Below are 21651 nucleotides of genomic sequence, written 5' to 3' on the forward strand. Positions count from 1 at the left end.
CTACACCCAACTCTCTGCCTTTGCATACCGGTTAAATAGCTGAGACTTGTTTTCACCCTCTGCACTTTCGGGCAGTGCCACGCTCTCAGCACACAAGCAGCAAGGTGGCAAGGCTACATGGTCACAGGAGGATGGCATCCTGCCATCACAGCTCCTGGTCCTGTGGCTGAGTTCCTCCGATTCAAATGCTGCAGGAGGTGTGGTGCCTCTCCCAGGAGCACATTCCTGACTAAAACATATCACAGGCTTCAATGAAACAGGATGTAGAGCAGGATGCTTGAAATTCAGGTCTGTGTTTCAGGTCCAGGGGCTCCCATCCCTGTGAACAAGCCCCCCCAACCCACTCCTCTCTTCTTACACCTCCCACACACCCCTCCTGCAGTAGCCTGCAAGCTTTCAGCCTCATTTACAGCCTCCATGATAAATGTAATGCATCTGGGGGCAAAGCCTGAGTCATCACAGCTGCCTTAACCCAAATTCCTACAACTGAAGGATCTTTCCAGTAGCAAAAATGGCCACTGTGGTCAGTCTGTCTCTAGTAGGGAAGTATTGGGAGATAATGAGAGCTTAACAATCATTGCTCCCACCGGAGACCTAGGGTAACCTTGGGCTGGTTATTTCACCTGAGCCTCCTGTCCCTGAGCTTTGTGAAGACAACAAAGATCAGTGCTCAGCACCCAAATTCCATCATAAAAATAGATTATTCTGCCTTTCAGGTCTAACATGCTATTCACACAACAACTTCCCAGCTTAACTTCCTTGACAGCTTGGTTTCCAAAAAGAGTACATGAAGACGCCTCCTTGGGATTACGCGGAGCTATGGTAGTAACTTCTCTTTACTAAATTGCAAATGAGCAGCCCCACTGCAAGTTTATTTTTATAGCTGTTCAAATTAAACTTGTATGACCTGTCTCTTCTGTAGTCAGCATCAGTGTTATCTCTGCAGAGAAATACAATGGAGAACAACAACATTCTCTCTTCTGCAGCCAAATAATTTTTAATCACATTAGACATAGGAATCCTATTGGTAATCTTTCCTCTGGGCCCTCCCAATTCTTAAAGCAGAGGCTTACAGAGAATTCAATTAATATTCCCCCCAAGGATATCACATTCAATCACAGTAAGTGACAAAAACCATGCTCAGATGAAAAAAAATAAAAATCCCAGCCCCAAACTTCCAGTAGAGAGCTTTTGTCCCGGTAGGCAGAATACCATTAGTCTCATGCGGTAGGGAATGGCTTTGGGTCTTTGCCTTGTCAAGAAAAAAATTGTTTCCCCAAGTCTTTGTTGTTGCTGAGGGTTTTTCCCTCTAGGATGAATTCCATCTTAATCCAGAGAAGCCCAAAGGAGTTCCCAGGGTCAAACCTTCAGAAGATCAGTGCTGGCTCTGTTGCACTGACTCAGTTTCCACCCTCTGCACAGCGACAGCTGAAGACCACGGAAATCCTGCGTACCACCACCTCCACCGCTCAGGCTGCCAGAGCCCAGAATGCGCAGAACAAGAGTGGATTAAATGCCAACCCCTTCTGAAGGGCACCTAAACATGTTCTCAAAGGAAAATGGTGCTCAGACTAAGTCAGAATTTTCTACTGCAGTCAGAGATTTAGCTCAGCTTCGCCATGTCACTGCCAAACAGAGAATTAAATCCAAGCTATAAGCACTCTGAGAGCTGGCATTCACCAAGAGCAAATGACAAGACCTGGTCATGCAGACCTTGAACAAAAGTGGCCGCTAGGTCATTCCTGCGGAGGAGGGTGCCCAACTTGAGCAGATGAATATTCACACAGATGGATGCCACACAGTAAGGGCAGAAATTAAACTGCCCTTAGCTGAGTATTCAGATTGCACAGGCACAACGTCAGGGAAGTTCCAGCAGCTGAAGCTGGTGGTTGCTTTGCATTCTCATCTGAAAGAAAAAACAGTCAAGCACTGACTACTTCAAGGAACAAACATTGCCGCGCAATGGGCTGGGGACACAACACTATTCCAGCCATGAGGATCTGTGCTCTCCAGTTGTTGCAGCCTCCAAAGCTCCAGCAGCACTTTGACCCTGCACTGACACGGCGCATTTTGCAGCGATTGCAGAAATGTCACTCTTCAGAGCTGACCTTTACTGAAGAATTTGCAACCTACCTTCATCCCTCACTCCCCACACACATTGAAAAACAACCCAGAGAGCAAATCTGCAGCTCTTGACAGATTTGCTCTCCATGTTACGCAGCCTAAATCATAAAGAGCAGCCTTATCTGTTTGTTTCCATTAGGGCAGAAGCCGTTCTGCAACTCCGAGGACTGTGGCTTTAATAACATATATTTAGAATAAGTTTCCCACATATCCTGTCACAGCAAGCTAAAATATGCAGGCGCTGGGTAGAAACACAGCTTCCTAAACCACTCCACTCTGCTGTCAGCAGCTTGAATGCTGCACAAACATACCGGCAGCAGCTGCTGAGTCACAGCAGCAGCGTCTCCCTGCTGCACAAGATTATCCAAGGTTTGAGAAATCTGGATTTCAGAACAGAAACCACTGCCATTACCGACAGCTAGCAGTGAAACAGAACACAGTATTGAGGGGAAAAAAAATTAAAACAAAGCTAAACTGTTGGCTGTGTTGGGTAACTTTTCTAGTCTTACCAGCTTGTGACAGTGGCAGATGGCCCAGCCTGTAAATTAGCGACTACCAGATGGGCCCACTAAGTAGCTTACTGCAGCAAATTGATTTGGTCGTGGATTTGGTATTAAAATGTCCTTCGCTGTCTGGGTACCATTTGGCAACGGAGCTGCAGCTTCCAGTTGACTGTGATGAAAGCCCAAAGCCCGAGCATTCAAACAGGGCAGTGACTTCTGCGACACATGGGGACGACGGAGGCAGCCCCCATTCACACGTCTGACAGGCATCCAGTGGATTTGTGGCTCCGACAGCCAGAGCCAGCAATAGGTAAGCAGAGAGAACAGATGAGGGGAATTAATTCTGGCTACAAATACAAAATCACTTTCCACTGAGCAGCTGGAGAAGGACACCATGACCTAGGGAAATATCCATCTGGTTGACACAGCTCCTTGAGGACTCACCATTGTGGCTGCAAATGTCAATAGGGAAGGGGTTGCAGCCTATGTGCTACTTCAGTGGCACCCCTCTGCTGCTCTCCTTCTTCCATCATTATTCTTTCTTCCACCCATTTTGGCCCCAGCTCTTCTGCAGGAGCTATTTATTGCACTTGCAGAATTTAGACCCTTTCTTGTATATTTTGCTCTTGACCTTTGGTGTAGAAAGGACCCTGTGGCAATGCAACACATGCTACCTTGTTATTTAGGGTGAAGTTTGGCCTATGAAAGGCCAAGGCACGTTTAGAACCGGGATTTCAGTATCTCAAAGATGACGGAATTACTGGAAAGAAAAAAAAATATATAAACATGTCATTTTCCTCCATGTCATGACAGAGGCTGAGAGCCAAATTTCCTAGCATGGTTGTTGTCCTGCCAGACTTCTACTCAGGTTAGAGGAAATTGTCTCAGCAGTTGAGAGCTGAAAGCTGGAGACTGACATTTATTGAAATGAAATACTCCACATTCCTTACATTTCTTCTTAAAACCACAAGCATTTTCATCTTCCTAGAGCTTCCTTGTCATGTCCTGGTGTGATACCCTTTAATCCTCAAACCCAGAAACCTTTCCATACAATTTAGCTTGTGTTGAAGTCTGGGAAATCTTGACATAATCCTCCCAAGTGACACTCTATGACTGCAAAGGCAATCAAGTCACCAAAGATGAGTAGCAAAGAGAAATGACTCAAGATTTCTGTAAGAGCACTGTCACACGATGTGTTTTTTGTTTTTTTTTTTTTTTTTTAATTTCTAATCTGTAGATAGCTGGCAAAGCAAACCAAACAGCCCTCTGTCTAAAGGCTAGGTAGTTAAATCATTTGTCAGTCTGGAAGCTCAGATTTCCTTATTTTACATCGATGATGACCACCAAATGGGCAATGGAGGTTTTACCCACCATATGAATTGTTCCATCTCCCCTCCTCCTCCAGAAAATCTTTTTGAGACAAAAAGACTGTCACACACCAGGAAGTACAATGACCTTTTGAAGTTGTAGCTAACTTTCAGAGCCTTTAACTCTTGACCAGGATTTAAAAAAGAGAACAATTTCTCCCCTTCTTTCGAAAGAACTGCAAGTTAGAACTCCTACCATGAGCATACATACATATTATTGCTCCTTATTATTAATAAATCTATGAAAACATCTTCACAAACAAACTTGAGTCCTTAATCCAACACTTAGTGATCCAAACCTAACCCTTATAACACATGGAAAGAGAATCAAAGGCTGACCATCACAGTCTATGAGAAGATATTTGTTGTCTTAGTACCTTTGGACGAAAGAAAGCATTTAGCACTGGGCCAGGCAGCATCTAAAAACACCGCTGTTGTATTAATCCTTACTGTTGAATCTTGTGTTTTCCTGCTGTAAGTGAGGTAACGAGGTCATTTCTGAAAAGTTTTTACGAGGGGAATGCGGGGTTTAAAGGGCTTTGTGCTCTAGCTGACAAGGCTGTCAAAATCCAGTGAACCGTAAATATTGTGTTATACACAAGCTAACACATAACTATTTATTCCCCAAAAAGGCATATGTTACACCAAAACCAGCCCAAGGAAACCACGGGGCTGCTACATCAAGAGAGGAAGCAAGGAAACCTCGGTCTCAAGGGAGCACTGGGAACTACAAGCAGCTCTCTCTCCCTCTTCTTCAGCTTCATGACTGTTTCTCTAGCACGTTTTTTCCTTCTCAGTGCAGACAAGGAGAGTTCCTGTTGTAAGAATCACATCTGGGTGAAGCAAACTCTGTTGTCTACATCACAACTCTGTTCTCTACATCACAATTCTGTTCTCTACATCACACATCAGGCCTACCTGAATTCACAGGCACGGAACAATGAATAGCGTGTGCCTTCCTCTGGTCTGCAGGGGTCATTTATCACCCCAGATCTTTAGCCTGAGAAATCTAAATTTCATGTATGCTAAATCTGACTTCAGCAGGAAGAGCGAAGCACTTCACTCAGCATCTGGACATCTGGCACGTCCCATTTTCCCCAGTGAACTCACTGTTTTCTCTACGATCCCACCAAATGGAGTCCTACCCTGAGAACCGAGGAGATATTTTTTTGGAATGAAAAACAATCTGGCATTTTTCAGGATAAGGTTTATTGTTGTAGCTTCATTTCCTGTTCGTCATTCTTCCTTCTGAAACTCTCCTCCACTGAATCTCAGTTTGTCTTCAGATTTTACCCATGACCTGGTCTGACCTGCCTTCTAACCTCTGTCTCTCAAACTGCTTTACTGTCATGTCCTCCCATCCAAAAAAAAAAAAGAAAAAAAAAAAAGACACCAAACAACCAAACAGCTCTGTCGGCAGTGAAGCATGCAAATTCACGTTTAGCAAATTAACCAGCAGCAACAGAAGTCCACAGTGCAGGAAATCTGTCTCTGCTGCTTGGGGCCCTGTCTGCCATCCTCCTGATTTTATGCCTGCTCTTATCCTCCAGCTACACCTCCTCTTTCTGCTGTCTTCCACACCATCAACATCTTTTTCATGGAAGGCTAAACTGATTTTTCTGGATACTTCTGCCACTCAGGTGGCTTATTAGTGTGCTCTTACCAACGGGCTCACCTGCTCTGGAGCCACTCAGGATGAGCAGCAAGGGGACATGTTCCAGCCCCTCCTCATTGAAACAGATTTCTGGGTTTTAAATAAGTAACTGAGAAATAAGTAATTTTATTTAAGTAACTTTAAATAAGTAATTTTCACTGCAGTGAAAATAATCATTTTCTGTTCAAAAAGGAGAATTTACCCTCTAAACCTGATCTGCTCACTGTAATGCTAGTCATCCTAACTCATTACTAACTACATATTTTTGCTTCCACAGACACCAAAAGCACAGTACGCCCTTTCTAGATCTGTTTTCTGAGTCATTAATACATCCCAATTCAAGTCCTTCTGGAAGAAACAGAAGCAAAAGCTTGCTCATAAGACCACAGCCCAGCCTGAGCTCTGATCAGCTCGGTTTGCTTTCACTCGAGGTTTTTCTCTCCATTTACCATCCATTCCACTTCTTTCACAGGATGGCAGCTTCACTTTAGCACCTTCCATTCCTGCCATGTGTTTGAGATCCTGGCTAGCTTGTCTTGACAGTAAGGACACTAATGTTATGCTTCTGTTCTGGCAGTTTTCATGCCCTCCCAGTTGCAATGCACTCTGTTGGTCCCATATTATCTTACGGAAGCCATGTAGACTAACTATCCTTTTTAGGGGATAATAGTTATCCAACACATTCCTCCCCATCTGTCATCATCATCCTCCACACTTCTAGTTCCCTGTCTTCCTTTCCTTGTTTCCTTTATTTTCCTTTTTTAAGGAGTAATATCCACAGAGGGAAAGGATTTGCAACACAACCTGGAAAAGCTGTGGATACCGCAAGCAAGTGAATTCTGTAGTAGAAAACAGCATATCTCCCACCATGCATGCACAGAGCTTCCCAGTGAACATTTCTGCCCTAGTTTTGCCATAAGGTGAATAGTACAAAAGGGTTCTCAAATTGTACCAAGAAGCTACACAGGGAAGTGCTATCTTCATCCTCCTGTTGCAGATATTAAGCATAGGAGAACGGGCTTCAGCTTTTTCTAGCTCTTGTGCATATTCTTTCCTCATTTAAATAAAAGCAACTTTTGTGTACCATACAAGTATAAGGAAATACTTATTTAACATTTTCTGAAATCACTTGTATCAACTCCAAGCTATCAAGCTATCAACAGTTACAATAAGCCTAAGTTAGTCCAATTCAGCAGCCAACAGCCCCTCAGCCCCTCCACATGACTTGTTGCCCATCAGGTCAAACACAGGAGCAGCTTCTGCACTGTTATTTATGTCAGCCCGTGTAGGCTGTACAGGCTCATGCGGTTGACATACTTGACTGATGAAATGCATCACTAGAGCACGTTATCCAAGTATGCCCAGAAAACTGCAGATAAAAATATCTGAGAGCCCAGAAAGCTAAGATAAAAATAGGTTAAATGTTGGGATTATGAACTGCAATACTTTCTCATCTTAGAGTCACCTTAACCTCAGCTGTTCATGGCTTGGTAGCTTCTGTGACCCCCTCCAGAGAGCCTGAGCTGTAACAGGAACCCCTCTGTGATACAGAGGCAGGCAGCAGTATTGTCTGTTCAGTGAGTGCCTTCCTGCAATGCAGATCATGACAGCTTGATACGTTACTTTAACTACAATCAGCTTTTATAGCTTCTCTTATGCAATCCAAACTGACAATAAAAGGCTTACTCTTCCAGGTCACAGCTCAAACTGCTTCAAAGTCAGGACAAACGACTTATGCTCGTACCTGCTATCAAACTGGTTGAAGCTGCTGATGCCCATGAGAAAATTGCCAGCCACTTTACACCTGTAGGAAGTCAAATTGCACACCATGCCCTAACCTTCAGCATAGCCGTGTCCTATGTGTCCTATTAGTGTTCCTTGTGCTAGTAGAAGTGATGAAGCTTGTACAGATTTGATCAAGTTTAGACATTAAGCATTCATGAGCTCACAGTATCTAGGAGTCCTTAGCTGTCAGAGTACTTGAAAATAAGGAACAATAAGCAAGTAACTTATTATTTTCCTGCAGTCTACAAATTGCTTGATTCTGTTAACGCAAAAAAAAAAAAAAAAAAGTACACCAGCTTAACCTCTGCTGAGAGAAGGGACAAAACATGAATTATGAAATGAGTCAGGCCTGAACTTTGTTGGGCTATGGATGAAGCACTCCAGCTAAATGGTTCAACTGTTTACAGTTACACTTCATCACAGTTTACTGCACTTTTTTTTTTTTTTTAACAGTGAAGCAATGAAGACTTGAATAAAGCCTGGTCCTCTGTTGAACTGATTCCCAGAGCAGAACTATTTAACTTCCCTCTTTAGCCAGGCATGAATTCAGCTCTGTTCTGTGATATGGCATTCAGAGCTGTGTCTCAGACTCTAACTGTGGATGTTTGAACACTGTACACCTGTGGTACACATACAGCCATGCAGAAATATGTAAAACTTTTCTTCTAGTCACGTATTGTTGTTTGACAATAGGGAAGGCCTTGTGGGAGAGGTGATGGTAGGTGGCTGTCTTAGCCACAGTGACCATCAAAGAGCTGAGTTTAAAATGTTTGGTGTAACGAGAAAAAAGGCCAACAGTTTTTAATATTAATGATAGATCTTGGGCTGTCTGGTCCTCAGAGTTGGAGGACCATTGCTGGGGGAGCAGGGACTTTTTACTTGTAGCCACCAAAATTGCCACTGGTTATATCAGCTGGATGCTCATAAGTCCATGGGGTCCAAGGGGATTCACCGCAGAGTACCGAGGGCGTTAGCAGATGTTACAGCTGGACTCCCCTCAATTTAACAGAGGTTTTGGGAGTCTGGGAGGGTCCCTGCTGACTGGAAGCAGGCTCAGAGCCAAGAGGGCAAACCACATTTGGAGGTGCATTAACCACTGCACAGCCAGACAGTCAAGAGAGGTGATTCTCCTGCTGTATTTAGTGTTAGTGCAGCCTCACCTTGAATATTCCATGTAGTTCTGGGGTCCACAAACCAAAAAGGATGTTGAGGTCCTGAAAAGCACCCAGAGGAGGGCAACAAAGCTGGCATAAGGGCTGGAGGGCATGTCCTGTGAGGAGAGGCTGAGGACGCTGAGTTTGTTTGGTCTAGACAGGAGGAGGCCAAGAGGCGACCTCACTGCTCCCTGAGGCGGGGAACTTCTGGTGGAGGTGTCGGCCTCCATGACAGGACAATGGCTGAGGCCCCACCCCGTCCTGTCCCGTCCCCAGGCGGCACTGAGCAGTGCCCCGGGACCCTGCTCAGCTCTCCCGGAACCCTCAGCAAGAAAGCCTTGGGGTGCCCGGCAGGACTGGGCAGGATGCTGGCTGTGGCTTGGGGCTGCCCCTCACCTCAGCGCCTGGGGACGCCTCCAGAGCGAGGCCTGGAGCTGCCTTCGGGCCTTTTGTTTTTTTGCCTACATGTGCTGAGCAGGCACCCGCTGGCCCTACATCACGGCCAGACCCTAACCTCCTCCCCCCTTGCGCTTTCCACACTGCCCAGCCAGTGTTAACCCCCCTGGGGCCTTGCAGCAGCACCAGCAGGACTTCCCAGCGGCCCATTTGGGCCCACACGTGCCCAACTGGCATAGCTATACCCATTGCTCCATGAAAAGGGACTGTGAAAAACTGCCACGAGGGCAGGGAATAAAGCAACTTTTTATTAATTCACACACATCACTTCTGGGAGGGAGGATGCTGTAGTGTCAGTGTCTGTATGCTCGTCTTTCCTCAGGTACCCCCCTAGAGCAGTGATCGTCCATCCCATGGGAAACAGTCACCTCCTGTAGCTCTGCGCTGCAGGGCAGAGTTGGAGGGAGAAAAAATAGGGCTGGGGAGGAGGGCAGAAGCACAGAGAGGAAAAATGGGAGAGCCAGCTGGAAAGGGAATTATTAAGAGAGATGAAGGGACTGGTATTGGGAATGAGAGAAATATGCCCCATGGCTGTCAGTGTTCAAGAGGCATTTGGACACTGCCCTCAATAATGTGCATTAGGTTTTAGTTAGCCCTGAACTGGTCAGCCAGCTGGGCCTGATGAACTTTGTAGGCCCATTTTCTAACTGAAGTATTCTAGTCTAAAAGTTGAGTTGATATTCTTGGAAATTTAGAGCAGACAAGTGCAAATCCTGAGCCCTGAACACATGGCAAGTCCTGCCTCTACAAAGTAGCTCTGGGGCTTAGTTCTCAGCGGGCTCACAGGAAAGCATGCCTTTATGTGAGGATCAGAGAATTTGAGACAGGAGGCTAGTCTTTAAAAACTTCAAGACAGCAGTCCTGTGGTTAAATCAGTACTTCCAAGCCTGGCGTACCGATAGTCACTTCTGTCAAGGAAATTATTCAAGTAAAGTACTGCAACAGAGTCTAATATTAACCCTTGCAGAGTGATGCATACACTTTTGGGTTCACATTACATTCAGTTACAAGTTTGACATTTTTTCAAGTGCTCCCACTGGGTTAGCCCTACAGGACATAGCTGCACAGCCAGGATTACAAAAGGGTACTACTATAGGTTTATGCTGCTAAGTGCTTCCATTAGAGTAAAACACACTGACTTCACGCAGCACCCTTTGCCACAGAGGCTGAGAAGGGGTCTTGATTCTTTTGGAGGATCTGGCCAGAAGAAGCAAGTAACTTTAGTTAGAGATTAGCCTTGCACCCACTAAACAGTTTTTATTAATATTCTTTATCCAGTTTTACTTCCAGGCATTCTTAGACAAAAGCTCTTATTGAAATACCAATTCCACCCCCTACAAGTTGAAAATATTTTTTCCCTTATGTTTTCTTCCAGCCTATAAATAGTTAAGATCCGCTTTTATTCAGTTGCCATTACCACCTGAAGTGTTGCTTTGGCTTTTGGAGAGCCCAGTTCCATTCCTCAAGCTGTCAGCTAAGCAAACAATTACCTTGCTTCCTCAAATTATTTGGAAAAGACTCTGGCGGTCTTCTGTTGCAGCATACACCATTTTCTTCAGTGCAATTAAAAACTCAACTATTTCTGTGGGAAAACAAAAGGGCCAAGCCTCCAATTAAATGTACAGTTCCAGCCAGAAAAGGGGCAAAAGCACATGAAAGTGTGGAATAATACGAAAGAATATTTTTTTCCTGTCTGATAAAATTTGGACAAGTAAAAGTTCAATACCACCGTTTATTTCTGGAGGCATCTGATTGTCTCTAATATCAAGCATTCAATATCATAAAGCTAATAAATTGTTTAACCTCTCAGGCATTTACAAGCAGTTTTTTAATCCATAGGTGGTATTAGTTATGGAAAATCAGCTGTTGGTACAAGCCTTCTCCTTGAGATTGACTGATAGCTAAGTAGTTCCTCTTTAGCCATACAGATACTTTTCTGTTGACAAGTAAGAGCATGCAAGAGAGGAGCACTTGACATCTGTGCCCTAACTCCTCCTGTTTTGCACAAACTGCTTTGCGCATTCTGTGCTTTGCACTAATTAAAGGGTCGTCAGCCTCTGGATAATTTGGCTGCACAGATCTCAGATACCAACTTTTGCTTTAAGCTTAAACTTATATGGGAAGAGAAAAATATGAATTGTCTGATGTTACGTGCCCCAGGCTCCTCCACACACATCTCAACAGTGATTCAGCAAGGGAGCATTTCATAGCTTCCTCCTCAGAGGAAATAAACATCATTGCAGTTCTGCATGTTTATACAGTCCATCTCTATTTAGCTGAGGGTTAAATAGTTATATAAAGCTGAGATGTTTCTCCTCTGCAGAAGACAACTAAAGGGTGGATTTACATTTCATAATATTTCGTTTTTCACTAAAACCTGAATAAGTCTTAGTTTTCTTCTGTCAGATTGGGTAAGAAAAATACATTGCTTCTTGAACGCAAAGTATTCATTCTGCCAGATCTAAGCTTTTCTTAATCTTCTCAGAGAAGTAATTATGCTGAGGAACCACTTGAACTCCTCTGAAACTACAAGGTCCTGGAGTGGCAAGCAGCCAAATTCTATAAAAATTATTGGTATAAAGAAAAACGTATTTGATGAAGGCTCCTGCTGATGTCGACATGAGACACCAGCAAGGCTGAGGGCTAAAAAACTGCATGTGCAGCTAGAATTAAAGCCAGCTCCATGCGGGATGAGTGTAATAAACTATGAAATACTGCCAGCTCCTGAGTCCTGTTTGCATCATTTTAATTTTCCACATAACACATTGACATGCTTCGTTTCAAAGGGGTTTATAGCAGCATTAAAAATTTGTCACTGCCTTGTTTTGTTTGGAGCCGTTGCCTCTTCGTTATCAGGATTGACACAGCACGCTTTTTGCGGATTGACAGACATCTCCCTCCCTTTAGGATATGGAAATGGAGATGTTTGGGAGCACACATTCACATGGAACCAACTTTCCTCTGGTCCTGGAAGCAAGCAGCATCATCAAGTAATTAAATGGAGTTTAGGAGTTTTATTTCTCAGGCTGACCATCAAAGCAATAGCTTAGTAGATCAAGTTCTGTCTGGAGTCAGGGACTCATCAGTACAGACATCGCTAAAAAGGTCTGCCTATGGCAAGGCAATCTATACTTCCAAGTGACATTTTAGCTGTGAAGACATCTTCAGCTCCAGTTCTCCCTCTTGGTAAAAAGAGACTGATTCTCTCTCCATCTTCACAGACACCTAAGCTAGCGCATAGTCCTCAGTCTATGTCAAAAACAAAATAAATCTGTCAAAAACTGATGCTTTGCAGCCCAGCAGTCTGGCAGTGGGGGTTGCAAACTCCTGTGAACATTTCAAACTTATTGCAAATGGGAGATGTTAGCACCGGAGCATCTCAGGTTCATGAATCACGTCTCTTTTCGAGAGATTTGATGATATAAAACGGGGGCACTGCAGCGTAGGCTTTAGGTGAACTGCTGTGCTTATGTGAATCGCAGGGCTGTCTCACCAGCAAAGAACTCCAGCTAACCTCAGCTTCCTGAAGGGCTGCCTGGAATGCCATTTAGCCTACTTAATAAAAGAAAAATACACCCTCAAGGGTCCTGAGCAACAGTTAATAACACCCAGTGACAGCAAAAGAGTGACATTACAGAGGTTTTGGTAAGGGAGCTCAACTAATGGCTTTAACACAGCAGAGGCTGCTATGAGCTGAGTTTGAGGGAGCCCGATATTGCACTGTTGACTGATTCTGCAATTGCTAAGGCAGCCTAAGCACTGCATGATAAACTCTCTGAATGCAGACCTAATGGGCTTCAACGCTTCACGTTCACTTCCAGCCTTCCGCTTGTGGAGGTACAATTGGTTGTAACTGGAGTCAAGTGGCTTGAAATCCTCTTGGGCCTGACCTGCAGTGAGTAGGAAGTCACAAATTGTGACATTACACTTTCTAAAAAGAGTAACTAACTTCTGTTCTGTACAGCAGCTGGTGCTCGGTACAGTGTTACTGGTGCTCAAAATAAAACCCCCACTGCCTCGTTAGCTTGGTCCTGAAGTCCTGAAGTGTGCCCTCCCAGGGAGGCTTGTATTGTTTGGAGCCTGGAGCTTGGTGCTGAAGGATTCACGGCTGCTCTAGAAGCTGAGTTTTACCACCAAAGGCTGACTTTTCTGGCTTACTACAGAAATGGGCACTTGTTGGCACAGAGCTGAGCAGCTGCAGTTTTGTCAGGCTTGTTAACGAGTCAGAGGCCACATGTAATATTGCATTTCAAACACCACTCTGTTTCTCCTCTGTTTTAGTTCCTAGAACTGCTCTTCTGCTTATCTGCTGCTGGCTGGCAATGCTTGGCATGTCTCCTGCAACCAGGCCTCCTCGAATCCCTTAATTAAGTCTGATATTTAATAGATGAGAGAAAAATGGCTCCAAAACCTCTGTGAATTGCAGGCTAAGTAGCCAAACATTTAGCCAACTGTGACAGTTCTGGGGACACAGACTACCACTGTTCCTCCTCTGTGACTGGCAACTTTAGCATGCTTCCAGCCTTCACCTACCAGGCAGGCACTGGTCCTCCTTTTCAGGAGATGCTCTAGACAGGGAGGGTGTCACTTTCTTTCCTCCCTCCTCCTTTGCCAGCCCCTGCAAGGCCTTACCAGACTCTAAACAGCCCTGCATGTTATGAACCCCCCCATGGCTGTGTCCCAGTAGAGGTATACCAGACCCACACCAGGAGCCCCACCTGTGGAAAGGCACGCAGCTTCTTCAGACACCACTTCTGCAGCAAGGTGCTTGCAAAAGAAAATCAGAAGGATCATGCGCAGGCTCTGTGGCAGTGGCAACAAAGAGGGAGCTCCTACATGCACATAAACCCAACAAAATCCATTCATGTTTACCAGAGTGCACAGTCAACAATCGTATTCCATTTCCCTAGTGACTAGCAGGCTGCTGCATCTCACTGATGCATAAGCTGGCTTTCTGCTGCTATTATGAAAACAAATTATTTCATGCATGAATGGCCTTAATATCAGTTCACGCTCCAAGCTGTTCTGCTGTGCTGACATATGTACGCCCCGTTCACCCTCACTGCAAAAGGAAAATTTGCTCCGTGAACTACTGATCAGATAAAGCAGTAAATGGATGAAAAAATAACATCAGCATCGATACATTTCCCACTGTTCTGCCCCTTTGCCATGGGAACCCCTGCTTTGCTGCTCAGCGTAAATACAGGGTGAGTGGACAAGCAAGAGGGCTTCAGCATCTCTCTGTCTTCACTTCCATCCCAGCCTCGCAAAGCACGCATTTCTCTACCTGTCACAGTTGCATTGCTCTTTCCCCACTGAGACAGTTACGTAAAGGAATAAATTTTGACCTGAGCAGTACTGGCCACCTCAACTAGTAAACAACCATAAAAACCACCAGCTACCGACACGAGAATATTATAAATAGAAATATTCCCTATAAGCAGCTTGTGACTAAGCTCACTTTTGAGCTAATAACTTCCCATGGAGATAAACTCTGCAGGAAAGCTCACAGAGCTATAAATACCCAGAATTCATTAACAGATCTTTTTGCTGCAAAAATTCTTTTCCGGCTGTGCCTCATGACACTGGTGCTCCCAACCCATTCTCTTTTCAAAAGCTGCAATTGTTTAACCTCCAGATCCAGCTGCTCTCAGAAATCCACAGGAAGAAAACATTGGGGCAGTTTCACATAATAAGACATTATTCTAGTGCCAAAAAATAAAAGAAGAGAGAGAAAAAATACTGCAAGGAACATATACTATGTCATGAAAATTTCTTAAGTTTCATACTCTGGAAGTTTTAACATTTTAGTAATCAACCACTGGTTCCAATAAAAAATAATATATTTTAATGACCTATTAATTTATTTTCTGGGTGCTGAGGTAATGAGAATCGAGGATTTATACTCAGTTCTGTATCTACTCTGCCCAGATCTATTTCCCAGCATTGCTCTGCTGAAGCATGAATGCTGACCGATGGGGATCACTGGAGCGGCGCATGCTATGCTGAGATATTTTTGCTTCCATGTGGTTACCCAGCGTCAGAGCTGCACATGGCCATTTTACTTCATAAAAGGCATTTGTGAATCACAGCACTATTTGCATCACAATTATCTCTCACTTAAAGGTCTTCTGTTGCATCCGCACGGTGATGCTCCCTTGAGCAAGAGTCTATTGTGCCTAGTCCAGCTTAAATTCTTTCCATTTGTTACATAGGCACAACCCACATGAACCCAAGACATTTTCTTATGTTGAAAGCCAAAGCCAGAGCAGGCCACTATATTTTCGCCTAACTATCTGTACTGGTTTGGTTGGGATGGAGTTAATTTTCTTATAGTAGCTAATATGGTGCTGTGTTTTGGATATGTGATGGAAACCGTGCTGACAGCACCCGGCTGGTTCAGTTGCTGCAGAGCAGCGCTTGCACAGAGCCAGGGCCTGCTCTGCTCCTCGTGCTGCCCCCACAGCGAGGGGCTGGGGGTGCACAGGGGGCTGGGAGGGGACGCAGCCAGGACAGCTGGCCCAGGCTGCCACAGGGACACCCCGCAGCCACAGGACTGGGGGGATGTTCAGAGCTGAGCTGCCTGCCGGGGTTAGACCACAGCACTAACCACCGTTCAAAGTCACATCTGCTACAGGACAGGTACGGGCTGCCCCTGCCCTCGCCGTGCTCTCCCAGAGGTGCAACTGGTGTCGATCCCAGCCCAGCTGTGGCCAGCAGTGGGTCCTTGCTGGCTGGAGCTGGCTGGAGCTGGCTCTGCTCTCACGCAGGGCAGCGCCGGGGCTCCACACCTCCCCGAAGCCCCTGCCATCACAGCATCACCATGTAAGCATAATATAAATTATTTTTATATTCACTTTATATCCCCTCCTTAACAGCTTCCAAATAGTGGAATAACACAGATGATTATCCTGATGTCTTACGGTGATTCTTTCAGCAAATTTATTTCAAACAAATAGTTGCACCATCTCCAGACTTGCAGTGACGTGGACCACACAACCTCTCCACACATGAAGCACTGTTTTGTTTGCATTATTCTACCTGCTCAGCACACAAACTGTGGTGCGAAAACAGTGGTGAGCAGTAGAGAGTTGATTGTCCCAGCTTCTAAAGAAGCATTTTTCTAATACCTGATTGAGTGCAGTTATGGGCAATTGCAAGACCACCTGCTGCATCATGTTTTTTAGAAACAATGTCAGAAATACACATCTGACATGTGCCCTACTGCCGCCTTTGGGTAAACCTCGTGGCTAAATTCCTACACACTGGCCTGGAACTATGAAGGTGGCAAGTTAGCCCAGCTGACTCCTACTCATCCTCTAGCAACCCATCTTGTTCTCTATTTTCTTTGGCCCTTGGATGAAGTTATTAAAGGGTCATTACCTGAACAGTGATTTCACTGAAAATTACCTTCCAGTAGCTCTTCAATTCAGATGCCGTGCCTAGCTCCAGCTATTGGCAACTTCTCCATGTTAAATTCAATTTGGCTACGTCTTTCAGACGCTCGAGATTTTACTTCTCAACTCATGCTTGGCACCAGGGATAAGAGGATTTTGCAAATATTTCTTGTTGAAGGTTTAACAAAAGCCCTAGCTCGATCCATCTCTAATAAGGTTTTTGAAAATTATCTTTCAGGAGTTAGAAACAGCTCCTTGAATGATCTTTTTACAGTATAAAATTAATGAAAGCCCCAAATGTTCCCACTTATTTCATTACAGAGGACTTCATTTACATTCCATTTAGCTGAATCATCTCTAAGCCTTCCACCCACACTGGGCACGCAGCCTACACAATTTACATATGTGTTGGTAAAAGGTGAAAAAAGCTTTGCCAGACAAGTTTCCTAATTCATTTCTCATAAACCCTTCCCTGAGTGCCCAGTTTTTATTATGACATGCTAAAGGTAAAGCCAAGTTTTGAACTGCATCTCCCAATGACTTAGGTAAATTAAGTCAAAACTGGCTTTTTTATTATTGTTATTATGTTTTGTTATGTTTTTCTGGGAAAATTAGCATCTTTACTCACTATAGTTCTTCAATCAAGTATGGAAACACTTTGCAAAATAGGTCCTCTAACCCTGCAAGCATTTATACATGTAATTCTTCTCCAGTGACAATCGTCCCAACAGGGCAATGATCACTTAGCTGCAGTTTTATTCCTCAATTTAAGCACCTGAATTGCGAGTCACGATACACACTCCACACACATCATCTCATATCCAATATTAAAGAGGCAACAGTGGTCTCCAAATCCTATGCTGAGAAAGACCCTCAACCATCCTACAAAGGTCTGACAGGACAAGTAAAATCAGGCAGCTTATGTTATTTATTTCTGGCCTCTGACTGTAATCCATCAATGGCCTTTGTACTCGACTTGGGAGATGAGGAGAAGACACAAGAGTGGTGTTTCATTTCATCTCCAGTGGTTGCTGTGCAAGCAACCCAAACTGCTGGCTTTAACAGCTGATAGATACTGAAGACAGAAGTCAGTTCATTGGGAAGTCCCAGACAACAAGATCCTTTTCCAGCTAGGTATCTGAGGATACAAGAAAGCATTAACGGACAGCAATCCCACCCAAAGCAGGCATTGTGCACATCACCTGCTTTGCATTCGCATCAGTGGTTCCAGAGCTCTGCCCATGCTAGTTCAACGTAGGGTTAAATGCATTACTCTTCATCCTAACCAAACCCCTCCTCTCCACATTATCTCCCCTATCTGCAGTGTCTTTACCACCCAGAATAATTCTGTATGCCATGTATAAATACACTGGCTGGGCTGGTACCAGTCACTGTCATTTAGAGTCCTAGACATACATAATAGGAAAAGTTGGGAACTCAGGAGGCCCAGTAGTGACCCCTGCCATGAGCTCTATGTATCAAAATGTTTGACACCGCTAATTCCTGTAGAAAAAGGGGATGCTGGATCTGTGGGGCAGTTTTCTGAGAGTACTTCCTTAAACTGAAGGACCATTTTCTAACTGAGAGCAGCTGACAGCGAAGCTTGCACTGCATGCTGATGTGAACGAGCTAAAGCTCAGACACTTACAAACTTAGCCAAGTGTTTCTCCCAGGTATAATGCCAAGAGAGACGGGATGCAAGTCACAGCTAGTTCTAGTGCGTAGATTTAGAGACAAACACTCGTCCCTCAAATGCATGGAGCATGCGAGCAGACTTGGTGCATCCAGGCAGTCTTTCACTGCACAGGATGATTCCTGATTTGTGAGGCAGCTCCAGCCCATCATTTAGTCCATTATTTAGCCCATCATCTGGATTCAAGAATACCGATTTCATTAACGCAAAACAGCACCGTACGACAAAAAAATGGGACAGGTTAATCAGTACCAATAAAGTCCAATACTCTAGAAAGTGAGTTATATTCTGTTACAAGCTCATATTCTTCCCTCCTAAGTTTACAGTCTAAGAAACATTTGTAGCCAAGCACTGGCAGCTCAGAAGGAAATCCCTGAGCAGTCTTATCTGTTTCAGCACTTTGTTCTTACGGTTGATTTCTCTTCATCTTGCCATTCCAGCTTTTATCTGTCATTTCACAGTAAAATGAAAGCTCAGACCCATCTGCTTCTGTTTTTTGCTCCCGTTTTGATCCTTTTCCTGTATTTTATAGGGGAAGAGGGAATGTTCAGGTTGCCCTATGCCACTCCACTCACAGCATACCTACCCTTTGTATTCTTCCTGTTTACTCCAGCTTTATACTTTACTCCAGCTTTATACTTTTCGCCTTGTTCTTCCTGGTCTTGTCCCCTTCCACTCATGGGCACCTTCACAGTTGACTGACGATTGTACTGTGTGATTGCACGGCTTTCAGCTGACAAAGTGCCACTCACACAGGCAAATTTAAATCTGGTTCAACAACAACAAAAAAAAGACTGTGTACACCTGTGCCTTATCTGCGCAGGACCACAAACTCTTCCACAAATTCTTGCCGTTGCAGAAGCCTAAACCCAAGTAGCAAACCAACCAGCTGTGCTACTGGAGGCAGTGCTGGAGACTTCGTAATCTTTATAAATGGCACCTACACTCATACGGTGAAGATCTGCTGCCTACAGGGTGACTACAAAATCAGAAAGCACCCAGAGCTCCAGAGCCATAGCCCGTATGGGTTGCCTAGGGGCATCATGCGCTGACACTGCTGCAGCCAGCACCCAGTTTGCTTCCCGCAGGTCCATCTCCCCGAATCACTGCGGTTTTAAGGGAGACTGAGTGCAAAAATCAAGCCTGAATCAGCAAACGGATGGTCTAGAATAGATTGCCCAGTCGGATTCTGTTGTAACTAAAGAGAAGGTTGTACCACTATTGGTTCCTCAGAAAATTACCAGAAAATTTCACATCAGCCACTGGAAAGCAGTTTGGTTTCAGTACATTGCAACAACAACAACAACAACAAAAAAGGCTTTTTTTTTTTTTTTTTTAATCTTCATAGCTTGTTTTTTGACCTCTGTGGCAAAGCTGACCCTGGAAGTAGGCTATGTGTCTGAGCTGACAAGGATATTATCCCACTGCCCTGTTATATGAACGGATAATAAGTGAGGTGAACCAGTTTAAAGATGTACCAGCTGCAGCACACTCTAAGAGAAGCCTTTGAAGGTATCTCTGGAGATTTTATTCCTCCTGTTGTGTCACAGCAATGGTGCTTCTAATGTGTACAGCCTGAAGATCCCCTGACTTAGTTTGGAAAATGACAGTTGTTGAAAATATGTTATCAGGGAGGATTGCAGTCTTTCACTTGTTGAGCTTAGTCACTCAAAGACTGAAGTGCATATAGAGAGAAATTTGTCACAAAATAAGCTGGACTTTTAGAGACTGTTGAGGGTCTGTTTATGAACCTGGATTAGAAACGGGTGCTTGTCACACATTACTTTGCACCCAGTGCTTAAGTCACAGTGTAAATCACAATGGGTGAAATTTCCTTTTTGCATTTACAAGTTCACCCTTTGGGAAACAGAAGGATGACCTTCATGTCACATCAAACTAGAAAACCAAGTAACCTACGCTTTATGGCTCCTATAAATATCCTCTGTCTTCTTGTTAATGTGCAAATTAACAACCATCGAACCAAGGAGCTGCAAGATTTGGCTGTCAAGCACAGTTTAAAACTACCATCTTGCCCCTCAGTTGCGCAACATGGCTTTCTGCAGCCAGGTCTGGAAAACCCTTCCAGTCAGGGCTTGCTCTCTGGACCACTTCTTATTTACAAGCCGCCGATGTCTTGTGGAGAGGTTACTAAAGGCCATCTGTCTAAAGAATTCTTGTTTATATTCCTCTTGCTTTATCCTTAGGAAAAACAGTTGCATAAAGGCAGAGGTATTTAAAGCCTGACCCATCTTCCATCATCCTGCTGGGAGCTATAATCTGTCTGTGCTATCTCAACTGATATTTGTGTAGCTCATTATGTTGTCCAAACAAGGGATTATGATTCTGATTTGGGGAATAAGCAGCGTGAACAGAGGATGTCTGAAGGGACAAGCTTTTTTTTTTTTTTCCCCAAGTAAGATTCCTTGAACAAAAGGGAGAGAGAAGAAATGCATCTTACATAAAGGGCAATTGTTTCCAAGTGGAACATTTCATGTTTTTCCATTAAGCACAAGCTGCTCTAGCTGTTACAGAGTATTTTATTAACAGGTCTGGTAATGCAAAGCCCAGTTCCAGCACTGACTGCATGAGGAAAATAAAGCTAGCACAAGCCATCCTTTTGTCTTCTGATTTTCTCCTTTCATACACATAGGATGAATCAGAATATTATCTTCTAGTTTTTATGAATATTGGATGAATATTCCCGTGTCTCTTGCATAAAAGACAATTTCTCGTACTAACTTCTCAATTTCTTCATGCAAATTGAGGGCAGGATGTGCCAGACTTGGCTTCCTGGGCACTGACCCAAGGAATACATTTGGTCCATGACATAACCTTTGTCACACATCTTTAGAGTCTTTAAAAGACCAGACAATCAGGGAAACAACTGCACAATACGTCTCACAGGATAATTAAGATAAAAGATAAACAAGCTCTGGACATTTTACCTGAGGATCTGGCCAATTGAAGAGAGCTATCATCATCCGTGGCATGTTTTAAACCATTCAGTACGAGCAAGGACAAGCTGTGCTGTTCAGATAGCCAAGAACACCAAGTTACATTGGGCTACACAACCCAAGCAAGGAGTCTGCCCATTTGTAGTGTGCCAGGTCTCTGAGGACAGTACGTAAGGTCATACAACTCTGCCCAAGGCCCAGCTTTCTCTTTCTAAAAAGTAGAAGAGTTTCAGATGGGGAAGTCCAAACCAAAAGCAAAGGTTGATAAGATCTACAATGTATATATATATTTTTTTATCTGGCCCCACAAATAACAACTCTGCCTTGTCCAGACAAAAAAAAATTACCTTTTCACCCCTTTCTGCAAACACAAAGTCGGATTGTGGAGCTCATTATATTTTAAATCATGAAAGAAGCTACTGCAGTAGGTTCTACTCTAGTACTACTCTAGCTAACCACCACAGAAAACCCAAACCTTGCCACATAAACCTTATACAGTGTAACACTGATTTTTTGTTCAGTATGAAGGTGTTATTTAACAGGACTGTGCCTTATTGGTCATGC

The 21651-nt window shown here is 44.1% G+C and overlaps 1 protein-coding gene across 5 annotated transcripts in view; it reads right to left on the minus strand.

The window, feature by feature from the left end:
- Positions 1 to 21651, minus strand: part of TRPM8 (transient receptor potential cation channel subfamily M member 8) — a gene marked incomplete at its 5' end in the record, with an annotated part of 140709 nt that overhangs the window by 94184 nt on the left and 24874 nt on the right. The window contains one exon of one of the 5 annotated variants that reach the window (XM_083841493.1): positions 10534 to 10625. The exons of 2 other annotated variants lie outside the window; for them this stretch is intronic. Of the gene's footprint in view, positions 1 to 28; positions 2322 to 10533; positions 10626 to 18719; positions 18729 to 21651 lie in introns of those variants that run through there. 2 more of the 5 variants (XM_083841497.1, XM_083841494.1) reach the window with 2 other exon arrangements.

Source organism: Anser anser (genome assembly GCF_964211835.1).
Source record: "Anser anser genome assembly, chromosome: 6".
Taxonomy (NCBI): domain Eukaryota; kingdom Metazoa; phylum Chordata; class Aves; order Anseriformes; family Anatidae; genus Anser; species Anser anser.